Source organism: Nuphar pumila, chromosome 5, assembly GCF_984573655.1.
Source record: "Nuphar pumila chromosome 5, dmNupPumi1.hap1.1, whole genome shotgun sequence".
In the NCBI taxonomy this organism is placed as follows: domain Eukaryota; kingdom Viridiplantae; phylum Streptophyta; class Magnoliopsida; order Nymphaeales; family Nymphaeaceae; genus Nuphar; species Nuphar pumila.
This window is the reverse complement of record NC_143253.1, coordinates 112,492,449-112,517,191: the sequence shown is the minus strand read 5'-3', so window position 1 is coordinate 112,517,191 and position 24,743 is coordinate 112,492,449. Positions and strand designations below refer to the sequence as shown.

General features: G+C 37.7%; 1 long non-coding RNA gene across 1 annotated transcript; it reads right to left on the bottom strand.

The window, feature by feature from the left end:
- Positions 1-1,288: 1,288 nt before the first annotated feature.
- Positions 1,289-24,524, bottom strand: LOC149838169 (uncharacterized). The gene is made up of 3 exons (XR_016432166.1): positions 24,396-24,524; positions 16,282-16,949; positions 1,289-1,421 (listed from the first exon to the last, which is right to left on the bottom strand). It is a non-coding gene; the product is annotated as an uncharacterized LOC149838169 (long non-coding RNA).
- Positions 24,525-24,743: the final 219 nt, after the last annotated feature.

The window sequence follows — 24,743 nt, the reverse complement described above, 5'->3', positions numbered from 1 at the left end:
GATGTTCAGTCAACAGATCTATAGTACCATTTCTCAAAACTAGTTTTTTTCACACTGCTACTCGTTCGATTCCTTACCTGCATTTTTCAAGTATCAAATGATTTTAGATGTAGGACCCACTTGTGCAGCCACAAGCTGGGTCCATCTGACCTACGATAGATCCAGGTCCAAGATTGGACGATTGGACTCACACCAACGCAAACTCTGAGCACTTCAACCTACCAAGTACTCCAAAGTTTCGATATGTTTATGTGGATTTGGTTGTGAATCACTGTGTTGGGAGCTCTATGCAATTATGCATGTCAATTTTTTCTGACTAATGTTCATGACATGGATCAAGGATTACCTGCATACCTATTGTGTGGATGGGGCATCTTTATGAAGTATCCTCACCCTGAAGGTTGCATGCTTCATGGCCTCTGATATTTCTTATAGAGAATGCTTAACATGTTTGGAATACTTATCCAATATATGATGAATATTCACTAGTTGATATTTAAAATGGATGTTATACTAAATGATAATTTGAGTAGTAGTTTCTTACTCTTTATGTGAAGCCATCAACGGCAACCTTAAAAGAAAATATTTCCGGTGATGGCAACATTTACTGATAAAAATATATTAACTGCATATTCTTCAAAGGCAAAACAAAATCACCAACTACAATTTTCTTGTAAGTTTTTTTCTGGGAAAATAAGAGATAGCATATAGATTGTTGAAGAACATATAACATGGAATTGAAGCCAACACATGATGGGAGCAAAACATATTACAGTGGAATGCTAGGAAATTCTCCTAGAAAAACGAATTCCTTTTTATTTCACTTTTATTTTAGGGTATGGCCTATCAAGCTCAAAGTGCGTGCGACTGCCAAAATCTTAGGAAAAAAACACTCAGAATGAACCAATCTTTTCTAGAGCAGATGAAAACGTGCATGTCTAATTTTACTTTTTCAGTGCACTAACCATATACATAAGTAGGATCATTCTATTCCTACCGTGACAATAAAAACATCTTGGTCTGAAAATACAAATAGTGTTTAAAGGTGTCACTTGACAGAACCAAAAAGATGGGAGTGCAAAAATAAGGAAAATTAAAAGGAAAAAGGCATTGAGTTTATATACACACAGCAAAATCTCAAGAGTATATTACACTTATACGATGATAGGATGGATGGCTTCACTCACGCAAGCCAAGCTCAAGCTCAAGTTCATCATCCTCTTCAAATAGTCTCAAAAGACGGGCATGCTGCTCCTCTCTCTTCTTCTTCTGCCATTTCTTGAAGAGGAACACACAGAATGCCACAAACGCTACCACCCCGAAACATATAACAAAAACCTTAAGACCAGGACCACCACTAAAAGCATCATGAGTCTTTGATTTTACTTCATTTTTGGAACTTGATGGATCACCAGCCAGACCTGTGGATCAGGAAAATTGAAGCCCTTAATGCAGGTAGAAAATCAAAACTGAATAATCCGTACAATGATACAACAAAAACATTGATTGCATACATGAAACTACCAGCTTAATACTGCTTGCATGGTGTGCCACATGGATACAGATGTGGGAACAAGGCACAATGCGAATACACTTGGTATGATATGATAATTCTCAAAAATTAGGACATGGAGACACGGCCATGTACACAAATATATGTATGTGTGTATAATATGACAATTTTAAATCACTATAATTAGGAACATCAGATAATAAATGAAACATGATGCAATTGATAACAAATTTGAAGGAAAGAAAAACGACAGCGAATACAAAATAAGTAAACAAGATCATAAAAAAAGAAGATAAAGTTAATGTTGCAATGTTGATTGTGCTGTGTGGAACTGGTGTAACTGTATCCATGAAATGTCTGAGTATGGTGTCGTATCAACACAGATACACATGCTAAGTGAAGTGTCTGTGTGACAGCTTGCATGTGCCACCAAGAAAGCCAACATCCAACATTCAAGAAAACTCAAAATTTACCTGTTTCATTTTGACCAATATCCAACTGTCAACACTAAAATGTTACCGGCTTCCTTTGACCAAAGAAGAAGAATAATGGAAAGTTTCAACAAAACATGATTTTTCTCTCTTTGATGGTTTTTCTTTTTATTTTCAGTTCTTGTCTTTCAGTTCACAAGAAATAGTAATCAAATGATGTATCATGATGAATATCTGACACATTGCAACTGCTTATAATGCACACATGAATATAAATGGCCATGCATGTATACACACGATATGGAAGAATGTCAACAATATCAAAAGACTACATCAAGATGTCAACTATACAGAATTAAATAGATATACAAGTGACAATTAAGAGAGTTGGATAAAAATGAACGAATGAAAAAAGAAGAAGAAAGAAATAGCAAACCAGTGATGTACAGGATGCATTGATCTGTAGGTTTATAAAAATCACCTAATCATAAGGATGTCAACAGTATAGGTTTCTAAGTTTAACTTGATACAGCAAGTATCAAAAGGATGGCCTCATGGGAAATGAAATAAACAGAACATAATACGAGTGAAATATATCTTCAGTTCTTGTAAAATAGCTTACATTAACATGCCCATGAGGGATGTCAGACCAAATACCCAAAGGTGTAGCTCAAGATAACTATTAGCAAACAATGGAAGAAGACAAAAAATCTCAAGAATGGTAAGAGCGGCTTAAAAGGCCTTGTGGCTTCTTTCTACATCATGGAAGAATTAAACAAGATCATAACAACCATGTTTTTGGAGGACAGTGGATCATCCATCTTGACCTTCATGGTTGTAATTGATGGGGTGTTCTAACTTGGTCAAGCATCAAAATACCCAGGGGCCTGATATGATCTTACAGATTGGGGATGGGATTCTTCCCCATTTAACTTTTTTTGGGGGCGGGGGAATTTAAAAAATGCACCTAAATTTTTTTAAAAATGTTAAAAATACACCTAATTTTTCTCTTTGCCAATCAAAACAAGATTTTGTCCAGAGTTATGAAATAAAATTGCAATTAAAAAATGCACCTAAGTCTTGAAAATTGTTAAAAATACACCTAATTTTTCTCTTTGCCAATCAAAACAAGCTTTTGTCAAGAGTTATGAAATAAAATTGCAATTCTATCCATGACCCACTGAAGTTCCTATAACCAGATGCTGCCACTTCACGAACACTCTCTACAACACATCAACCTAACAAGGCCACCGTTAGAGCTGTTGCATTACAATACGCTCATTGCATCTAGTATTGATGGAAAAGACTGTTTAATTCATCATAATCGTAACAATTTGAAAGGTGAAGAATGATCCAGTCTTCTTTATTCAGATGTTGGAGCGGTTACAATTTTTGCAATGCTGAATAGTGGCGGTCTATGTCACAGGGACTCTTCAACTAGGTGCCGCACCCGCGTTGCACCCACACCCGCACCCGATGTGGTCAACCTGACCCTGGGTGCAGTCAACGCACCCAGGGTCATTTACGTCCAACTTTTCGACTATATATATAATTTTTTATATTTTTGCCGCACCCCCACCCAAGTTTTTTGAAAGTGCTGCACCCCCGCACCCGCACCCATGTGACATGGGTGGCGGTGTGGCCGTAGGATTGCTTTACCAATCTTAGACTGGTATGGGTTCCAAGGAAGTTGGGATAACATGTTACAGTCAACATTTCTCTGGCAGCCAAGTTTATTCGTCCCATTTTTAGCTTTAATAGGTTCTCAAAACAGGCTTAATCATATCTCAAGCAGAAATATACCGATGGAATATTTCTGATCCTCATGGCATATTTTGTTTCAAATGAACTAGATTTTCCATATAACAATGTGCAATGCCTCGTCTCAAGATTGTTTAATCTATCTCCAAGTGACGGGGATACTGAACAACCACTTTATTTCTTGGACAAAGGCTTCCATAGAGCACATCACTTGCCAAACTTGTGCATAAGGCCTTGCCAAGCCTTAGCAACCACAAGGCACGATATAAAGAGCTGTGTAAAAATATCTTCAACAAGATACTATAATCGATAGCACAATATCCTTGAGAATAAATGTGTGAACATACACACACCAAGAACACTTGGAACACTTGTTCACAACAAGAACAACACACGAAGTCACAAATGTCCAAATGCACTCATAAGATTCATAAACAAATAAAAGGTTGGGCTATAATCCCAAAACCCTTGAGAAAATACAAGAGGAGCTGCCCATATTTATAGGGCATTTAGGAGGCCTTGGAAGGGGCTCCACATAGTCGTTGGAGCCCCTCCAACGGTACCGTTGGAGGGGTCCAACGACTAATGGGTTGGGCCCCTCCCAAGGCAAGTACAAGTTGCATTAATTAAAGAAAAAGAAATAAAGAAAAAGAAAAGGAAAAAATACAAAACATATTCACGAAAATGAATATGTGTAAAATGCCTAAACTACCCTTAGCAATATATATACTTTATATATATATATATAATAGGTAGATACATATACATATACATATACATATACATAATATATGTATATGTATCACCTTATATATATAAAATATATATACGAAATTACAAGATTGATTTACATAATTTAACACCCCCCCCTCAAACTTAGGGCAAGATGACCGATAGTTTGCCAAGAAGGAAGTTGAACTGCAGAGCGCACAAGGCTTTAGTAAAGAAGTCTGCCAACTGATATTCGGACGTGATATAAAGAAGATCAATGACTCCTCTGAGATATGCTTCACGAACATAGTGACAGTCCATTTCGATGTGTTTAGTCCGCTCATGAAAGGTGTGATTTTTCGCAATGTAGATTGCACTCTTGTTGTCACAACATAGCTTAGTGGGCCCTTCTATTGTGATCCCCATGTCTTCTAGCAATTGATGAATCCAAACAATCTCCATGGTAGTAGTTGTCATAGCACGATATTCAGCTTCGGTTGAGGAGAGCGACACCTTTTGTTGCTTCTTGCATCTCCACGAAATCAGTGAGTCTCCTAAGAATACACAAAAACCAGTGGTGGAGTGACGGTTATTTGGGTCACCTTCCCAATCAGAGTCAGTATAAGCAATTAATTTTAAGTCGGAAGAAGAAGACAGAAAAACTCTCTTATTTAGAGTACCCTTTATGTATCTTACGACTCGTAAGATGGCACTCATGTGAATTGATGTAGGCGCATGCTGAAACTGACTTGCAGTATGGACTGCATGAGATATATCTGGTCTGGTAATACTCAGATACATCAATGATCCTACAAGCTGTCTCGAGGGTGTAGGATCCAAGAGGGGAACCCCATCATCAATTTTCATTTTTGCCCCTACTACCGCAGGAGTTTCACAAAGCTTCTCATCTGTAATACCTGACCTGTCAATGATCTCAGAAGCAAGCTTAGTTTGAGATAATAAATATCCTCTAAGGGAGTATGCTACTTCAATCCCCAAAAAATAAGTTAGAAAACCCAGATCAAACATTTCAAATTTATCTTTTAAGATAGATTTTATACTCTTAACTCCGTTAGAGTCACTCCCGGTGATGAGCATGTCATCAACATATAATAGTAAAATTACAATTCCTGCATTGGATTTTCTAACAAATAGAGCAGTGTCAGTAAAGCAAGAGGAAAATCCATTTTCAATCATTACAGAGTTAAACCTATCATACCAAGCCTTGGGGGCTTGTTTTAGACCATAAAGTGTTTTTTGAAGACGAAGCACCTTTCCCTTAGGAGTCTCCATTCCAGGTGGAGCACCCATATAAACTTCTTCGCTTAAATCGCCATTTAAAAATGCATTTTTAACATCCATTTGATAGATGTTCCATTTGTTGATAGAAGCAACGGTTATAAGACATCGGACAATGACCATACGAGCTACAGGAGCAAAAGTTTCTTCATAGTCAATATCATATTCTTGACTATATCCTTTCGCAACCAAACGAGCTTTATACCTTTCAAGGGATCCATCACTTTTAGTTTTTACTTTGAAAACCCATCTGCACCCTATTATTTTCTTACCTTTAGGAAGATTTTGAAACTCCCAAGTTTTGGCTCTTCTCAGAGCCTCAAGTTCATTGTCCATTGCACTAATCCATTCAGGGCACTTACGTGCTTCTTCAAAATTTCTAGGTTCTATATAGGAGTGGATGGCACTAAGGCAGACTCTATATCTTGGTGAAAAAGAGTCATAGGAAATGAACCTAGAAGGAGGCCTTCTACTTCTTTCGGTTCTACGAGGGATCACTTCATTCTGAGAGGCACTGGGACTAGCATCATCATATCTGTCAAGAGCACTCCTAAAGTTGTTTCGATCTCTATGAGTATAGGTGATAGGGTCTCTAGGTAATTCTTCATCAATATGTTGATGTGATGAAGGAAGCAAGGAGATGTTTTCCTCAGTTTCAAATTCATTTGGGTTACTTTGATCTGACTCATCATCACTAGTATCATCGTCTTTATTCAATAAATCAAATAAAAAGGAATAATCTACATTTTCATTATGAGGGTCACAACGTTCGAATCCACTAAGATTTTCCAAAAAACTCACATTTCTGGAAACATACAGTTTATCACTTTTGACATCATAACAACGAAAACCCTTTTGGGTTTCAGAATAGCCAAGAAAGGCACAAGGAATGGCTTTAGGAGAAAGTTTGTCATTCTTATCAGTAAGAACAAAACATTTACACCCAAAGACCCTTAACCTGCTATAATCAGGTTCCTTATCATATAGTTTTTCAAAGGGAGAAATTTTGTTTAAATTTTTCGATGGAAGTCTGTTTATGAGATAGACAGAGGTAAGGGCTGCCTCGGCCCAGAGATTCTTTGGAATGTTTTGTGAAATGAGTAAAGTCCTAGTTGTTTCAATGATGTGCGTGTGCTTTCGTTCGGCTAACCCATTTTGTTGAGGGGTTTTCGGACAAGATTTTTGGTGAAGAATACCAAAATTTTCAAGATAACTTTGAATTCATTTGAGAGGTATTCTCCTCCAGAGTCGGACCTAAAGATTTTTAGGCATCCATTGAATTGATTTGAAATCATCATGTGAAAACTTTTAAAAGTTGAGAAAACTTCATGTTTATGTTTAATAAAATAAATCCAACAAAACCTAGTGTAGTCATCCACAAAAATCACATAATATGAAAATCCTCCTTTTGACATTACAGGAGCCGGACCCCATACATCGGAATGGACAATTTCAAATGGTTTTGTCGTAAACATGGATCTTTGAGGAAAAGGCAAACATTTCATTTTCCCAAGAATACATTCCTTACATAGAAAATCACTTTTACAAAGATGTTTAGCAAAAGGAAAATAGATTTTAACAATATTGGGATGACCCAATCTCTTATGCCATACATGAATATCTTTGTTTTGGACGACGTTGCAAAATTGACTCTTGGGAACTTGAAGAAAATCTACGTAGTAGAGGTCTCCTCTTCTAGAGCCTTCCCCAATCAATCTCTCGGACTGACGATCCTGTATCCAACATTTATTAGAAGAGAATTTTATATCGCAACCATGGTCTGAGAGTTGAGAGACGGAAAAAAGATTTAAATTAAGTTTTGGGATAAAACGAATTTTTGGAACAAAGAAGTCTTGTCTTTCAAAATTACCTATTCCTTTAATCTCAAGAGATGTTCCGTCCGCGGTTGAGACAAATGATGGAAAAGAATTTTTAGAAAAATTTGAAAGAGAGCAAGAGCTAGGGGTCATGTGAAAGGATGCCCCGGAATCTAAAAGCCAAGATGTCTTACCGGGGGAAGAGGATGACATAGCGGCTCAGGAAGTGCCTCCCTTGAGAAGAGGTTGTAATGCCTCTACGATTTGTTGAAGGGAAAGAGACTCACTTGATGATGAAGGTCGTTCTTCTGCTTGGGATGTCATAGCCGTTGCAATCAATTTCTTCCATTTAGGACACATAGATTTGATATGTCCAGGTTCTTTACAAAAGTAGCAATTCAATTTGCTATAGTCTCTTTTGCCATACCGATCATTTCCTCCTTGACCTTGGTTCTTGAAATGAGGAGGTTTATAGGTCTTCATGTTATTCCCCGGTCTTGACACGGCATTAACCATTTCACCATCTTCTTGAGTAGAAGAGGTAACAAGAATGCTAGAATTATTCTTGCTAATTTCCATACGGGTTTCTTCACCACTTAGCTTGGTGATAACATCTTCAAGTGAGGGTGATGTGAAAGCAGAGAGAAGAGAGGACCGAACTTGTTCAAATTCGGGTCTAAGGCCATTTATAAAATTGAAGAACCGATCTTCCTCAAGTTGTTTGTGCCTTAATTCGATTGCTTCTCCACTCCATTTTGGTTCAAGAATTGCGAGCTCGTCCCAAATAGAGGATAATTCGGCAAAGTACTCCAGAATGGTCATTCCATTTTGTTGGAGGGTCAAAGCCCTCTTTTGGAGAAAGTACTTGTGGGATAGATCTCTTGAAGTGTACATTTTCTAAAGATACACCCAAGCTTCGGAAGCTTTTTTAAATTTGATGATATTGGCATTTATCTTGGTCTCAACGGATGAGAAAATCCAAGATAAGATCTTGAAGTTCTTCATTTCCCAATCATCATGTTTTTTAGAATACTCTTCAAGAGCCTTTTGTCTTTCATCCCCTTCAAGGATCTTAATATCTTCTCCTTCAACGACGGTGATTTTGGGTTCCAGTTCCGGTTCCGGTATGGATCCATGAATGTAACCCCAAAGGCCCTTTCCTTTAATATGAGCTTCCATATTACCGGCCCAAACATGATAGTTTGAGCCATTAAGCTTAAACCCAAGAGAGAAATGAGAGTCTTTTTCGCCCATTAGAGAGGAAAGAAGACAATAAATAATACGTACCTCAACTATTTTTCGTGTCTTTCTTGACAAAAGAGGCTCCTAAAATATTGCCCGAAGAAGATGATCCACTTTGATTTCAAAAAGCTTGAAGGCACGTTTTTCGAGGAATGCAAGTGAAAGCGAACCGCAATTCTTCTTCTTCAACGAGGCTCTGATACCATGTAAAAATATCTTCAACAAGATACTATAATCGATAGCACAATATCCTTGAGAATAAATGTGTGAACATACATACACACACCAAGAACACTTGTGCACAACAAGAACAACACACGGAGTCACAAATGTGCAAATGCACTCATAAGATTCATAAACAAATAAAAGGTTGGGCTATAATCCCAAAACCCTTGAGAAAATACAAGAGGAGCTGCCCATATTTATAGGGCATTTAGGAGGCCTTGGAAGGGGCTCCACATAGTCGTTGGAGCCCCTCCAACGGTCACAAATGTGACCGTTGGAGGGGTCCAACGACTAGTGGGTTGGGCCCCTCCCAAGGCAAGTACAAGTTGCATTAATTAAAGAAAAAGAAAAGGAAAAAATACAAAACATATTCACGAAAATGAATGTGTAAAATGCCTAAACTACCCTTAGCAATATATATACTTTATATATATATATATATATATATATATATATATATATAATAGGTAGATACATATACATATATATATATAATATATGTATATGTATCACCTTATATATATAAAATATATATACGAAATTACAATATTGATTTACATAATTTAACAAGCTGGTGGTTAGTCTCCACCGCTCATGGGCAGAGGTGAGAACGACTGTCCCATGGAACACCCATTTTTGTAATCTGTCTAGAGCAAAGTTGTAAGCAAGAGCGAGAAGCGAGGTACTTCCAAAATTTTAGGAAGCGAGAAGTGCAGGACGACTTATAAGCGAACCAGGAATCATCTCAGAAGTGAGAAGAGAAGCGAACCAGAAGTGACCTAGGAAGGGAGGTGGAAGTGAAAAAAGGGAAAAAAGAAAGAAAAACAAGAAGGAAAAAACAAAAAAAAAAGGAAAAAAGAAGGAAAAGCGAGGGGAAAGCGAGCTTCCCATTAATGGGGAAGCATGCTTCCCAATTTTTTTTGGAGCTTCCCAACATGTTTTGGAAGCGCCACGTTTAGCGCTTCCAAAACGCGCTTCGGGGAAGCGTGTTTCCCCAAGTCCTATGGCGCTTCTAGTAACTCTGGTCTAGAGTAGGGTGTTTGTCTTGTAGGGTAGAAAAAACACCCAAGCACCCCCAAGAAGGTTGTTCTTGCACCAGATATGCTAATGCCATGTCTCCACATTGCATTCTTCCTAAAGAGGCAAAAAGACTAAGTAGCTTCCCTTGACTTTCATATCACTAGAGAGCCTTGGTTACTATAAGTGTGGTTGTTGTTGGATCAGGTCATAATTCCCACCATCAACGGTAGCAATAACGGGCTGCTTGACCTAGAATTTGGTTACATGATCATTACCCAATCTCCAAGATATATGATAAGAGATATGTTTCCATTCCCACACCATACCCTTCCCTGTCCAAGTTCCTCAAGGTCATAAGACTCATGCTTCAAGTACTTCTATTTCATCAATAACGTCCGCAAAGAGTGTTTACCTAAGATTTCCAACGTTTGGTATGATAGGTTTGTTAAAATGTATTTTTCAATCATCGTAATTATATATATTATAAATATATAAAGGATGATACATATACATATATGGTATATATGTATATGTATCCTCCTAATTATATATATATAAAATATATATTTCTCTATTATTAGCCGTAGGGGTAGTTTAGTCATTTCACTTATGTTTACGCATATTTCATTTGGAATATGATTGTAATCTTCTTTTTATTTTTTATTTTTCCTTTTTTATTTTTGTGGCTTGCGCCACCTAGGGAGGCTCCCCAAAAGAGTCGTTGGGGAGCCCCCAACGGTCACAAATGTGACCGTTGGGGGCTCCCAATGACTCCTTTGGGAGCCCCCTATGTGGCTCCTCTCTTGTATTATAAATAGGGGTCTCCCCCTTGTAATTCGATATTCTTGAGGGAGCTTTAGCTCCATTGTAAAAGGGTTTTTAACCTATTTTTCATAATAAAGAGATATTCTTTTAGCCTTTTGGCTTAACCCCTTTGTGGGTTTATGGGTTTAACACTTTATGTGCTTTTGGTTGCCCCTTAGTGGGTTTGTGTATTTGCACCTTTAGTGTGCATTTATGGGTTCATTATCGAACCCGTTGTTTTCTAACATGGTATCAAAGCAAGGTTACGATCGGGTTGTCTTTTGGTGCATCGGAAAGCATGTCACTCAAGAAATGGTGAAGTATTCATTGTTCTTCTCTTTTTTGAAGTTATTCGGTATGTATTCCTTTTCTTAAAGTATTATGCATTATGAAACTATTTTTCTTGCATATATTTTGTATATTTAGTGTTTATGATAGTTAATCCTTTCTTTTCACATTTCACATTTCACGTGTTCGCATGTTTTAAAATATCTCCTTTTAAATTTGGTAAACTTGTTTGTTTTTCAAATATATGATTGCTCAAAAATGGGTCGTATATTATTTTAAAATTTGATGTCAATCCTACTTGAACTCGTATGGCTTTAGGTGTTTTCTATTATGTAAGCTTGAAGTTCATATTTTCCATGTCTTTGTGCATGTGTATCCGTGCCTTTGTGCACTTGTGAGAGTTCTCCTTGTGCCCTTGTGCACACTTCTTAGCATTGTGTTTATACACGAATATTTTTTAGAGATTTTTATATAAATGAGCATACATGGTTGTGATAAAAATCTTTTGTATGTGTAATAAGTTCTTAAAAAAAGTTTGGATGAGATTGAATTTTTTTGTATATGAAGGATTGTGATAATTCACATACTTCTCTACGCATTCATCGATTACCCATCACATATAATAGTAATTTATGTTTTTCAAAATTGTCTTCAATTATGTGAGATTTATGATTTTTTACATAATTGTTTCATGATTGACCTATAAGTTAACTTCTAAAATTATATATGTTTTCTTGCTAAATTAATGATTTTTGCTTAAAAGGCTCTTGACCGTCATATGAAGCCTAATTTGTTTTGAGGTCCTTTCTTGTTTATGGATTTTAGTGCATTTTTTGTGAAAAATTGATATAATTCTTGTATGAGAATTTCTCACATCTAAATCTTTGTTGTTCATTTTTTTATAAATCCTAAGTAGTTCTTGTTAATGATAACTATTTGTGAGAACTCCTAAAGGTCTTTCAATGTTTTTGGTTTATTTAAAGAATTTTGAATTTTTTTTTGTGATAAATATGTTGTATGAACCATTGTGTTCATTAAGAAAGATCTTTTAAAAGAACTTCCCACACTATATAGAATCTTAATATGCATAGTGTGTCTATTGCATCTTTTGGTATAAAAGATTTCATTAGTTTTGATTTTCTTCTAATGATGCAAGTTTATAAACTTGTTTGTTCGTATTTTTCACATAAGATTTCAAAACCTCTTGATTGCATCCCTTCTTTTAAAGGATGCCTATGTTGGCCGTAATATGGTCTCCTTTGTCTTAAATTGCATAATTAAAGCTTGAGAGTCTCAAGCATTTCTTTTATATGAAATACATGCCTTAGTGCATGTTTGCTATGTTTACGCCTTTGTGCGTATTTATTCAAGTGTTGTGTGAGTGCCTTCGTGCACATCTTTTGTAAAGCTTTTTGTGCTTGTATGTGTATTGTCTCTTAGTAGACATTTTTACATTGTGAAGCTTTTGTGTACATTTCTTTTTGTGAAAGTGTAATGGACTTGGATATTGACTCTTTTGTTTAATCATTATAAGACATTGTAAGTGTTTATAGCACTTTGTATGTTTCCGCATATCTCATCACAATCAAAGAATATTAAAACTTGTATGGGATTTAATCTCAATTTTATAAATTTTCAAGTACTTTTGAATATTCTTTCTTTGAGTATTGTGTTAAAGCTCTCTTTGTGAATCGTTATGGTTCTTGTGATTTCTTTGTAAAGCTTGGTTTTCTTCTCTTGATTATCCCAAGAATTTCTTTATATGTCATTATGTTTTTAAAAGAGTATTTTTGCCTTTTATGGCATTTATTTTGTCCATCACAAGTTGTTATATAATGCATCAATCTTTTTTGGCCTTATTATTATATTAGAGATGTTTATCGAGGTGAGTTATGGGCACCTTGTGTTATGTCATGTTAGATTGTCAACTTGTAGTTTGACTCTAAAATGACTTGTTTTGAGATTTCTAATTATGAGTGTGTCACTCATTTGTTTTTTTGTCGTTGTTTTTATGGATGCTTTTAATTATGTATACTTGTGATGGATGTCTAAAGTTGTGTTTCAAGGTATATTGAGAAATTGATGTTCTTTAATTGTATTTCCATTACAAGCTTTATTGTCTCAAGTGTCTTCTCCTTTTATGCCCCTTATCTAAGTGTCATTTTATGTAGACAAGAGATGTATTGTCACATCTTCGTGTGTGTTTTAGCCCATGGTTGACTTGGTACTCTTGTTCTAGTAGCTAAACATGCTTGTTTTTTAGTGTTATTTTATGTAGACAAGAGATGTTTTTATTCCATGTTGGCATTTATTTTCTTGTTCTAGTCGCTGATACACTCATTTCAAGTATTATTACATGTAGACAAGAGGTGTTTTGTATACACCTTTGTGTGTGTCTTTGGCCTTTAATGGCATTATGATTATGTTCTTGTTCTAGTAGCTTATACACTTGATTTATGGGTTTTGGATGACTAATGAGGTAGTTGCTTGTAGTGGATAAGCTATTGTTGAGATTTACAAAATTTCATATTTATGGGAATTTGAAATTTGGTTTTGATATGAGTTTTTCTAACTCATATTCTTTTTATAGTACAATTGCTATGTGCACATGTTGTTCAAATCAAAGAATATATTTTGATTGTTTTGTCTTATAAGTAGACTTAAAACTTTTGAACTCTTGTGTTTTATACACTCTCTTTTATCAGATGCTCTTGAGCATTTCCTTTGTGAAATTGCCTTCAAGAAAATTGCTCAAATCAATAACACTTGTTTTCCTATCTTGTAAGCTCAAGTAATATTACTTGATTAAAGTATAATTGGAGCATGTTCATTAATAATTCTTTTAAGTGTTGATTCAATATGCATATGCTCATAATGTCTTTTTAAGCTCTCACTTGATTAAGATTCATATATTTTCTTATGAGTTGGCTCTTTGAAGGCTCTTTATATTGTCCCTTCATGAACTATTTCAATATTCTTCATTGTGGCGTCTTGGTTGTTCGTCATTGAATCGTATGAATGCATTAAGCATTCTTATTATACATTTTCGCGTACACTTTAAAATTTTCTCATTACTTTTTAAGTATATGATTTTGAAAGTTGGTCTTCAAAAATCATGTTGCATGCATAAGTAATTATCTTGTCCTGATGAATCCTGTGTTTTAAATAAAATAGTTATGCTTTCATTTATGCATAGAATATCTTTTTGCACCATTGTTTCTTGGATGATTCATCTTGTTTGGAATATTCCACTTGATTAAAGTGCAAATATATCTTTTACTTGGACCTTTTCTTGGTTTGTTCCACAGGATTGTGAAGATTAGATGAAAAGAAGTACCTTTGATAGATAATGAAAGGTGCTCACCATTAAAGACAATTGGAGGAAGACATTTGCAAATTTCAATGGCATCCTTACTGAAGACTCTTGGAGCCTTGAGTTTCTTCCTCTTATATTCTTCAATCTTTTCGTTCCCCCACGCAAAGTTTGAGGGGGGGTGTTAAAATGTATTCTTCAATCATTGTAATTATATATATATATTTTATATATATAAAGGATGATACATATACATATATGGTATATATGTATATGTATCCTCCTAATTATATATATAAAATATATATTTCTCAATTATTAGCCGTAGGGATAGTTTAATCATTTCACTTATTTTTATGCATATTCCATTTGGAATATGATTGTAATCTTCTTTTTATTTTTTATTTTTCCTTTTTTATTTTTGTGGTTTGCGCTACCTAGGGAGGCTCCCCAAAAGAGTCGTTGGGGGCTCCCAACGACTCCTTTGGGAGCCCCCTATGTGGCTCCTCTCTTGTATTATAAATAAGGGTCTCCCCCTTGTAATTCGATATTCTTGAGGGAACTTTAACTCCATTGTAAAAGGGTTTTTACCTTATTTTTCATAATAAAAAGATATTCTTTCAGCCTTTTGGCTTAACCCCTTTGTGGGTTTATGGGTTTAGCACTTTATGTGCTTTTGGTTGCCCCTTAGTGGGTTTGTGTATTTGCACCTTTAGTGTGCATTTATGGGTTCATTATCGAACCCGTTGTTTTCTAACAAGATTAGCCTTTGTAAACCTTCAAGGCTGAGAAGGCCAGCAACTCCCTCCAATTTAGGTTGGCAAAGAGTTTCCCATTTCACTAAATGCACAAGTGACTGATCCTCACCACTATCCTACAAACGAAAAACAACACTCTAGAGCTTTGAGAATGACATGAGATAACTTAAAGAAATAGGCTAATGAAGTGGTACACATGATAAAACATGCTTAGTTAAGCACAATCGACCAGTATAGGATAACAACTTGGATTTTCAACTCTGCAGATGAAAATTGACTTTGAGTAAAAATCCTTCCATAGGTTGACTTTTATCTTTCCATGAAATAGAATGAGACCCAGTTATTTGAAAGGAAATGAGCCATGGGTGGGTCCAACCCATCGAAGTGCCTAAGCTCTGAGCTTGGTCTTAGGAAACATTAATGAGAATGAAAAGACATTTGAAAGGATTTATTAGTCTCATACCTGCATACCATTCAGTGTGAATACATCCTGTAGCTTGGCAACAGAAAAGGCACTAGGATCACAGAAAAACAGTGTATCATTAGAAAAGAAAAAAGAATCTAGAGCCTGTCTACAGCAGGGAATGTAGGGAGTCATAATTTCAGAATCCTCCTGGCTATCTCCATAACAATAAAAAATAAATAAGGAGATATCAGATCATCTTGTTGAATGTTGCACGAACTATTGAATCACCTCCTAGGAGAATCTATTAATGAGCATAGAAAAGAATGGACACACAAAGCAATATCTTCTTACTAACTCCACATGGAAACCAAACAATTATAAGCCTTATCAAAATCTCAATCAAGTTGACATATGCCATACCAAGGTTCATTCAAACCATACCGATGGGTCCATAGAGCATATGATTGAACTTATAACTTATGATCAAGCAAAATACTTTCTTTTGTATCCTAGCCTCAGAGAAAAGCTCCTTGGTTAGAGGAAATAATTTATAATGAGAATACCATGCATCAGATTGACCATCACCTTGAAAATAATTTTATACAAGAATTTACATAAAAAAATAGCTCGAAATTTAGATAGATTGCAAATCTTAGACATTTTATGAATCAAGACTATGTTGGTAGCATTTACCTCTCAAGTGATCTTGCACTTTGCAAACAATTCCTTAATAGCCCTGGTGACATCATTCCTCACAATGTCCATCTTTGTAAAGACGTGAGAAATCCATTAGGACCAACTAAATGCTTTGCCACTATGAGACTGAAACACATCAACCAAATTTCTTCCTCAAGTCATCGTAGATGAAAGAAATTTGTTATCCTGAAGGCTAACTTTTAGTCCAATTGCAAGATGCTGATGCTTCACCAAGAATGTAGAGGTATCATCACAAATAGTTGGTGAATCTCATGCCAAGACTACTCTATGAAATGGGTTCTCCAAGAGCTAATATAAAGTCCAACGTAACCATCATTTATGAAATAAAAATTTCTTTGAAAATGTTAAACCAAAGGTAGAATCCATTAAAGGTGAGTTGGAAGCTATTCAAAAAGACACTAAACTAGGAAATCTTTAGGCAATTAGTTTCAAGATGGGGCTCAAGAAATCTCTATTTTTGGGCATTAAGAAATAAGAACCACACTGGAAGCAAGAATCCAAAGTAACCTGGTTAAGTGATGGAGATCCAATACCTCCTTTGATGCTACAATGTGGGGTAGCCGACAGAGAAATACCATTCATTTGAAGATGATGGAGGGCCCACATGACTGAGAAAATTCAAGCTGTTTTCAAGAACCTTCACACTAACGACCAACCAAGTAGAGGTAAGTTTCAACATCTAGTGGTTGGGGCTAAATTTGGCTGTCAAGATGATAAATTCATTCCTTCTCTAGTAGGTGAGAAAGAAATCAGGAAACCAATGTTTCAATCTAATAGCAACAAAGCACATGATACTAACGGTTTCTTAATATACTTTTAAGTTTTAACAAAGCTACTAAAGATGTTGTAGGGAAAGATGAAATCAAGGAATTTTTTCTAAAGGCAAGATAGTCAAGAAGGTGAATGCTATCAATATAATAGTTTTTATTAACTGGATGAACACTAGGACTCTATGATCTTAGACCTATCTATTAATGCAAATTCCTGTACAAAATCATTTCAAAAGTGATGGTCAATAATACATGATATCCATCTGCACATTATCTCATCTAACCAAGGAGCATTTCTTAAAGATCAAAATATAAAGGAAAGTAAGTTGCTTGCACATGAGCTATTACATTCGCTCATATCTTACATGGTTCCCATAGTATGCCTTAAACGGACCTCACTAAAGGGTATAATCGAGTAAATTACTTTGACAAGCTTTACAGTTGCTTGACTTTCATGATAAGTTGCCTTATACTATACTCAAAATTCTAGATTGTTGTTTGTAAAACTTTCTACGAAATGGTGGAGAGAATAGATCACACATGCATCTAGTGGAATAGGAGACTCTCTGCTGGCCTAAATTGGAGGGAGAAGTCAGATTTTATGATATTAACAAGTCTTTGGTCCTTTTGTGCCTTCAACTGGAGCTTGCCAACATGAAAAGACATGCTGTGGGATTGGCACAATATCTCTCATCAAGTATATTGGAGGTTGGGTGATGGAGGAACTATCAAAATTTTCATCGATTTGTGGTTCTATCAAGACAATGATAATACTTTGGATGGTATCAGCTACAGACTAATCTGACATGATCTACATTTTACCATCGTAGAGGTTGTCTAGAGAAACAAAAACTACAGAAGCTAGTATACTTCCTAATTGGGACTGCCCAAACTGCATGTTGTTGAGTCATAATAAGGACCAGCTTGCTTGAAAAGGCAGTGTAATGAATTCAATCATAAAAAGGATTCTCGAACACTCATTCCTATTAGATTCGCGAAAGAACTCGTTCACCCTAGCTAATGTACAGTAGAAAATCATATATAGGTTTGGCAGGAGACATGATCCTTGGAAGCTTCTCATCCAGGAGGTTAAGTGGTGGTTCACCATCCCCTTCCCTTGGTGATGCATCAGGTAGTGCTAGGACTAGGTATTGCATATTGTAGTAATGAAAAGTCAGGCCCACTAAAAACAAGTTATGCCATGATGATGAAGCCTACCTTATAGGAAGAACTCAATGTAAGATTATGGCCAGCTTGCTATGGAAACTGTCTAAAGTTGCAATGGGATGAAAATACTTGGATTCTATTGAAATGTTGGCTGTGGCATTGTATTATGACAATCCCTGGGGTCCCATCTAGAGTGATGATGTTCAATGATCAAAAGTTTACTGTTTCACTGAATTCAAACACTAAAATTGCTTGTGCAATTTGGAACATTGCTGGAGGATATAGCAGATTAGCTTCAAGCCTTCAACAAGTAATTCGTAGAACAAATGAAAGGACCCATAGTATATCTACTCTTGGCACTGTCATACATAAGGACTCTCTTCTGAGAGAAATCAGGCTAATGTCCAGCTTGAACTTCTGGAAACCATGCACTAAACCAACATCTCAAGAAAAGGGATGCTGCCAAATCCCTCATAGAACTTTATGTGCATATATTTGCATGTATGTATGCATGTAAGAATGCATGTGTGCATGTGCATGTGTGTGTGATTGAATGTCTTAATAGTTTCCATTACTAGTATTGTAAAACCCTCGAGAGAAAAAAAATTTGGACCCGGGCCAGATCCGGACCCGACCCAGATCCGTCAGGGTGGTTAGTCGGCTGCGTGCTTATAAAAGCACGCAGCGGCAGAGGGGGGGGGGGGGTCTCTCGAAACCTCCTTCCCCTCTGCTCTCCCGTTCTCTCTCTCTCTGCACTTTCTCTCTCCCCAACCCCCTCTTGTTTCTGTTCGCCAGATACCCCGCGACAACCCACCGCCATCGGCAACCTCCCGTACGACAACCCTCAGGTGACCACCCCTCACCTCTCTTGTCTTCTCCTGTTGATGGGATCGGCACAGGCCGAGCTCCCTTCCGGAAACCCAAGGTCGGCAGCCCAGGTGCGCACCTCTTTGCCGCCTTCTCTTCTCCTTTTCTTTTCTTCTTCCTTCCGTCGACCGACAGGGGCAAAAGCCCCTACCTGTCGATCTTTTACAGCAAGGGCTTTAGCCCCTACCACTTTGCCGACAGGTCGGCAGGGGTAAAACCCCTACCGCCTGTGAGAAGGGTTCTGGTAGGGGGTTTTGGGGGCCCTGCCTGCCCTCTTGTTTTCACAGGGAGGGTCGAGACCCCTCCCAGTCTCTTCTTTTTCACAGGGAGGGTCGAGCCCTCCCTGTCTCCTTTTTGTTGCGCAGGGGAGGGTTCGACCCTCCCTGCCTCTGTTTGTTGCGCGGAATGGCTCGAGCCCTCCCTGCCTACGTGCTATGCAGGGGAGGGTTCGACCCTCCCTACCTTCGTAGTACGCTGGAGTAGGGGGTCGAGCCCCCTCCTTGGTCCCTTGATGTTAGGGGAGGGGTCGAGCCCCTCCTTTGTCTATTGCGCAGGGAAGGGGTCGGCTCCTTCCTTGTTTTGCTGGGAAGGGGCCGAGACCCCTTCCTCCCTTGGTTTGGAGTTAGGGGAGGGACTGAGCCCCCTCCCTGCACCCTCTCTCGTTGCCTTCGTCAGGCAGGGGCGCAACCCCTGCCTCTGTCTGAACAATCGGCAGGCAGGGGTGCAACACCCTGCATCCCCGTTGTTTGCTGACAGCAGGTCAGCAACCCCTGCTTCTTGCGCTGATAGCAGGTGCGCAGAGGCGCGAAGCCCCTGCCTCTGCTTCCTTCACGTCAAGACAGTGGCAGTGCCCCTGTCCTTCTATTTTGGTGTTTGCTTGCTAAGGATGTCACTTTTGCAGCTCGTACGGTGAATTCTGCTCGCGCCCTGCAACCCGAGCCATTAATCTCTTATGCCCGCAGACGCCAACAAGCTCGCAACTCCCCGAGGTAGGGGAAGATTGCACAGAGGACTTGGACAATTGAATTGAGTTCAATTAACTAAAAATGACATTTAAATAAATATATATGCATATATATATTTATACGACTACACATTTAACTCAAGGACGCGATTTTATGATCCTTGTCCTTTACTTTCCATCATATCTTTCCTTTGTCGTCGCGCTTTGCGCCTAGGGTCCTGCTTTTGCAAATGTTTCGTTATTGCCTTGCCATTGCAGGTGACTCTCAAGTTTTCGCTCATTGCATGTTCTATAAAAGGCATCCTCGTGGAGGATGCAAGGGGCATTTACTGCTTTCCCTCTTGCGATTAGAGTTGAGTCGGGGGCTTAACGATACATCCTCGTCTAAGGAGAGGGATCCCTAGCAAGGATCTTGGCTTTTCGAGTGAGCAGTCCTGCAAAGTAGACTTGAGAAATTAGGGAGTTGCGCAAAAACATCAAAGACTGCCCAAATCAAAGTATTTGTAAGGCTGTGATTGATTGGTTCTGTTCGTCTATCCGACATATCTTGGGTAACCCCGAATTGGGGCTTGAACAAACTTCTTAACGTAGTTCTATTGAGAAACCCATATCTCGTTTATCGAGGCCAGTATCGAGTCATGCGAGACATATAGATACTACGATAGCAGATGAGATTCTGAAAACTCGCATGCCAAATGTTAGCACAAGCTGCTGGCTGTTTCAAAAGATAAAGAATGTCAAAAGTAAAGTTTGAGAAACATTACATCTTTGCAATTATTTTTGTTGAGACTCCTATTGAGGAACTATATCCCTTTCATCCTAGAGTACTTGTAGTCATGCACTGCATGCTAGTACTGCGATGATCGGATGAGACGGTCGTGCGACCTCGAACAGTGCTAAATACACAATGTTATAATCACATAAAATGGTGATTGATCGCCTTCACAGGCAAGATGCTCGAGCGATTGAAAGACCAGAGCATGTAGAATGAGTCATTAGTTAAGCAACACCTAACGCACTCATTCGCCCTTTGTTTCAGTCAAAGGAGAGAATTGATCAGTACAAAAACTCCAATAGACAGGTTGTTAACAATCACCCCACGGGCAAAGGATCCGGCTTCCCCAGTCATTGGAGTTAGGAGAAGGGACTACCAGACATTATCCTAGGTGGTAGATCTCATGGACTTCTGCAGAAGTTGGATGCATCCGTTGCCACGTAACTGCCTTTGGGGAATCTTCTCTCGACTAAAAGTCATCCCTTTAGGAGTGGACTCAACTAGCTATTCGGGTTATTGAAAATACATAGAATAACAGACGCCCGAACTAGTCTCAGTTGTCTTTACGATTCACTTTTGCGCGTACCCACAAGCCAATAATATCGAAACATAAGTCTGTTCACACTGGTTGATGGGTCATAAGACTTTTTAGTTGCGGGGTAGTTCACAGCTTACGATCAAATGAATTGTCATGTCGCATTTGACAGTTGCACTGCTTACTTGCTTTGAACTGCTTACCTACTTTGAACTGCTGATCTGCTTTAAACTGCTTAGCATGCTGAATTAAATGCTCAATTCAGTTCCCTGTAGTCTCTCTTGTGCACCTACTAGTTTTTCGCGAAACTAACCCATTCTATAGGTACAGGCAAGGTTTTAAAACCCGTGACTCGGGACTCGACTCGTTCTTTATTGACTCGTGACTCGGCGGGTCAACTCGGTGACTCGGACCGGGTTTTGTTAACTTTTGATTTTAAAAGAAAAACAATTTATAATTTGTCTCAAACCATGTTTTTCAGTAAACAAGAGATCCTTGGGTTGTGTTAAGGCATGTAATCACTGAAACTGGGAGAGAGATGTGACTCTTTCTTAGGTTGCTTTTGAACTGATAACAATTGGCATCGACTAAATTAGCTTGGTTTTTGCTTGTATTACTTCCTGGGTTTGTCATTTTCTAGTTAAACCATTCATAGAGAGCATTAGCATTGAAAAATGCATAGGTTGATCGCTGCCAGACTATCTCACAGGAATATTCTCAACTTACCAGTTACCCTTGTTGTCATGCCCCCTTATACATTATTCTTAATGAAAAATTGAACAATGGCATGCCATGTGTCCTTTTTGTTGTCCATGTGACCATATATAAATGTACATTCTTGACAAATGAACAAAGGTCATTAAAAGCAACTAATGTTGTAGCAACAAACTCTAGGATAGCCTGCTAAATAGCCTTCAAATTTCTTTTTTAGACAAAGGACTATGGAGTAAGTTGAAGAATAACGATGGTGTAAGTTGAAAAATATGAAATTAAGTGGCATGACAAAAATTCTCGAAAGAGATGCAGCATATAAAATCCTGGTTGTTCACTCCCAAACAGAACACTAGCTCCTAATGTTGTTTCTTATGAATTAACTGGATTTTTGTATTTTGATGGTTCTGTGCATTGTCAAGCAATCAAGAACTTATGTGAAGCTCTGTTGGCATTTGTCTTATTGGTAGAAATTTATGGAAACGTTATGAATCCTCTCTTGAGTGACTTCTAGCTACTGGCTACCACAAGGCCAATTACCAGTTTCCAACATATACTTAGTTCCTTAATTTTATGCTTCTGATAATACATGATGAATATTATAGTTGATTATGCTATGATAGTGATACCTAGTACTTGTTACAAAGTTAACACACACACAGGGAAGATCCAAGAGCACACATACCACAAATCCAATGAGCACATCAGTCCACCAAATCAGCCAACACAAGGACAACTAAGGACACACTCACAAGAGACCCTAAGGGTCTATCTGATTGTTTGTCCAAGATTGGACAGACCCTTAGAACATAACAGACAAAACATGTGTTCTGTCTGTAACAATCGTACTTCGTCCCATGTTTGTTTCAACTCAAATAAAAAATCAAATTTCAAATATCCCAGAACTCGCCCGAGTCAAGCCGAGTCAGGCCCGAGTCAAGCCCGAGTCTTGGCAAGCCGAGTTTGCCTTGCCGGGTTGACTCGTTGGAGGGCCGAGCCGAGCCGAGTCAACGAGTTGACTCGGCGAGTTTTAAAACCATGGGTACAGGTAATGATTAGGTACACCACGGGCGATGGCGCGATTGCAAGATGACTTCAAGATTTCTTTTTTTTGCTCTTAGCTCGCGTCTTGGACGTTTCTTTCTAAATTCAACAAAAGAATTATCTTCCGCTGATTACATAAACAAACTATGAAAGGAAATAAATTTTTTTTAGTCTCTTGCCTATTTTCTGAAAGGTTTGAAAGTTTGAAATTTTGGGGCGTGACAAGTATTGTGACTGAAACACCATCTTAAGTGAGGAAGCCCACAGGGATACCATAGCAAAACCACATATCTGGTAAGAGGTGCCTTCAGCATTCCCTAAGACTTGGTAACAGCATGCAACAGTATACAAAGTTATTTCTTAAAGCAGTCACATTATGTTGCCATCCATGGTAATTTCAAGAAAAAGCTGTCATCTCAAACTTAATAGTGAGAATTTAATTCCCTCAACCAAGTTTCTCCCATTAAGAAATGCATGTAAAGAAGCAACAACGTTTAACAGCAAAAAGGAGACAGACATAAGAATCAGCCTGCCCATAGATCACATACAGACCATGACACAATCTCTAAGCTTGGATGTGCCATTCAAAGGAATGTACCATGGAAAAAACGATGGTGGTAAGTTTAATAAATGGACCACTACAATGATAATACTATGAACAATAATAAGTAATAATGATGATGACGATAATAAAAAGTTCATTGTGAACACCATGAATATCTCCATTGTCGAAAACCCAAAAGATTAAACCGGGAACTGCATTGGACTAATCAAAACCAAAAATCCCAAACTTTTCTAATAAGGAATTGGTCTTCGACAACAAGGCATGTTATTACGTTCATCATCCCTTAATTGACGAGCTAGTAACCCTAAATCATACAGGGAAGATCTCCCCTACTACCATTTGCTCTGGTATACATAGGATCATGGAGCAAAAAACGTTAAAAAAAAAAGAATCGAAATGAAAAAAAAAATGCATATAACAAGGCAGTCCAAATCTCCACAAACGAGATCCAACAATCAAAAGAATTTCGAGAACAAAATCACGCAAAGGGCAAGAAAATCGTTAATTGACCATGCAAACTCCCAAACGAGATCTAGCAATTAGTCAATTCAAACGAAGCGGAGGATAGAAATTAACTTTAGGAAAAGAAGAGAAGTTTCACACAGATCTAAAATTCACATGGAAGAACAATCCACAAAGAATATTACAAAAATAGCAAGAAATTAAAGGAAAAAGAATCGAGGGGAACTTACCTAGGAGAAATTGCAGAAAGAAAACGAAGGAGAAGAACGGAATTCGCGACGATCGCTGCCCTAACTTGTGAATCATTTCCTCTATTGATGACGACGACGATAGGAGAGAGAGAGAGAGAGAGAGAGAGACAGATTTGTTTTATCGTCCTTTTTCAAGTTTTTTGTCTCATCAGGACAAAATGAAGAGTGAAACTTTTATTGCTTCATCTTTTTAAATATTTATTTTCTCTCTCTGGGAATCTTATTAAAAGGAAAACTAAAGGTGAAAAGATCTTATATTTTATGGTCCTGCTGTAAGGGAGTAATAGGATTGGATAGATCATCATAGGAGCCGGATGAACATGGATC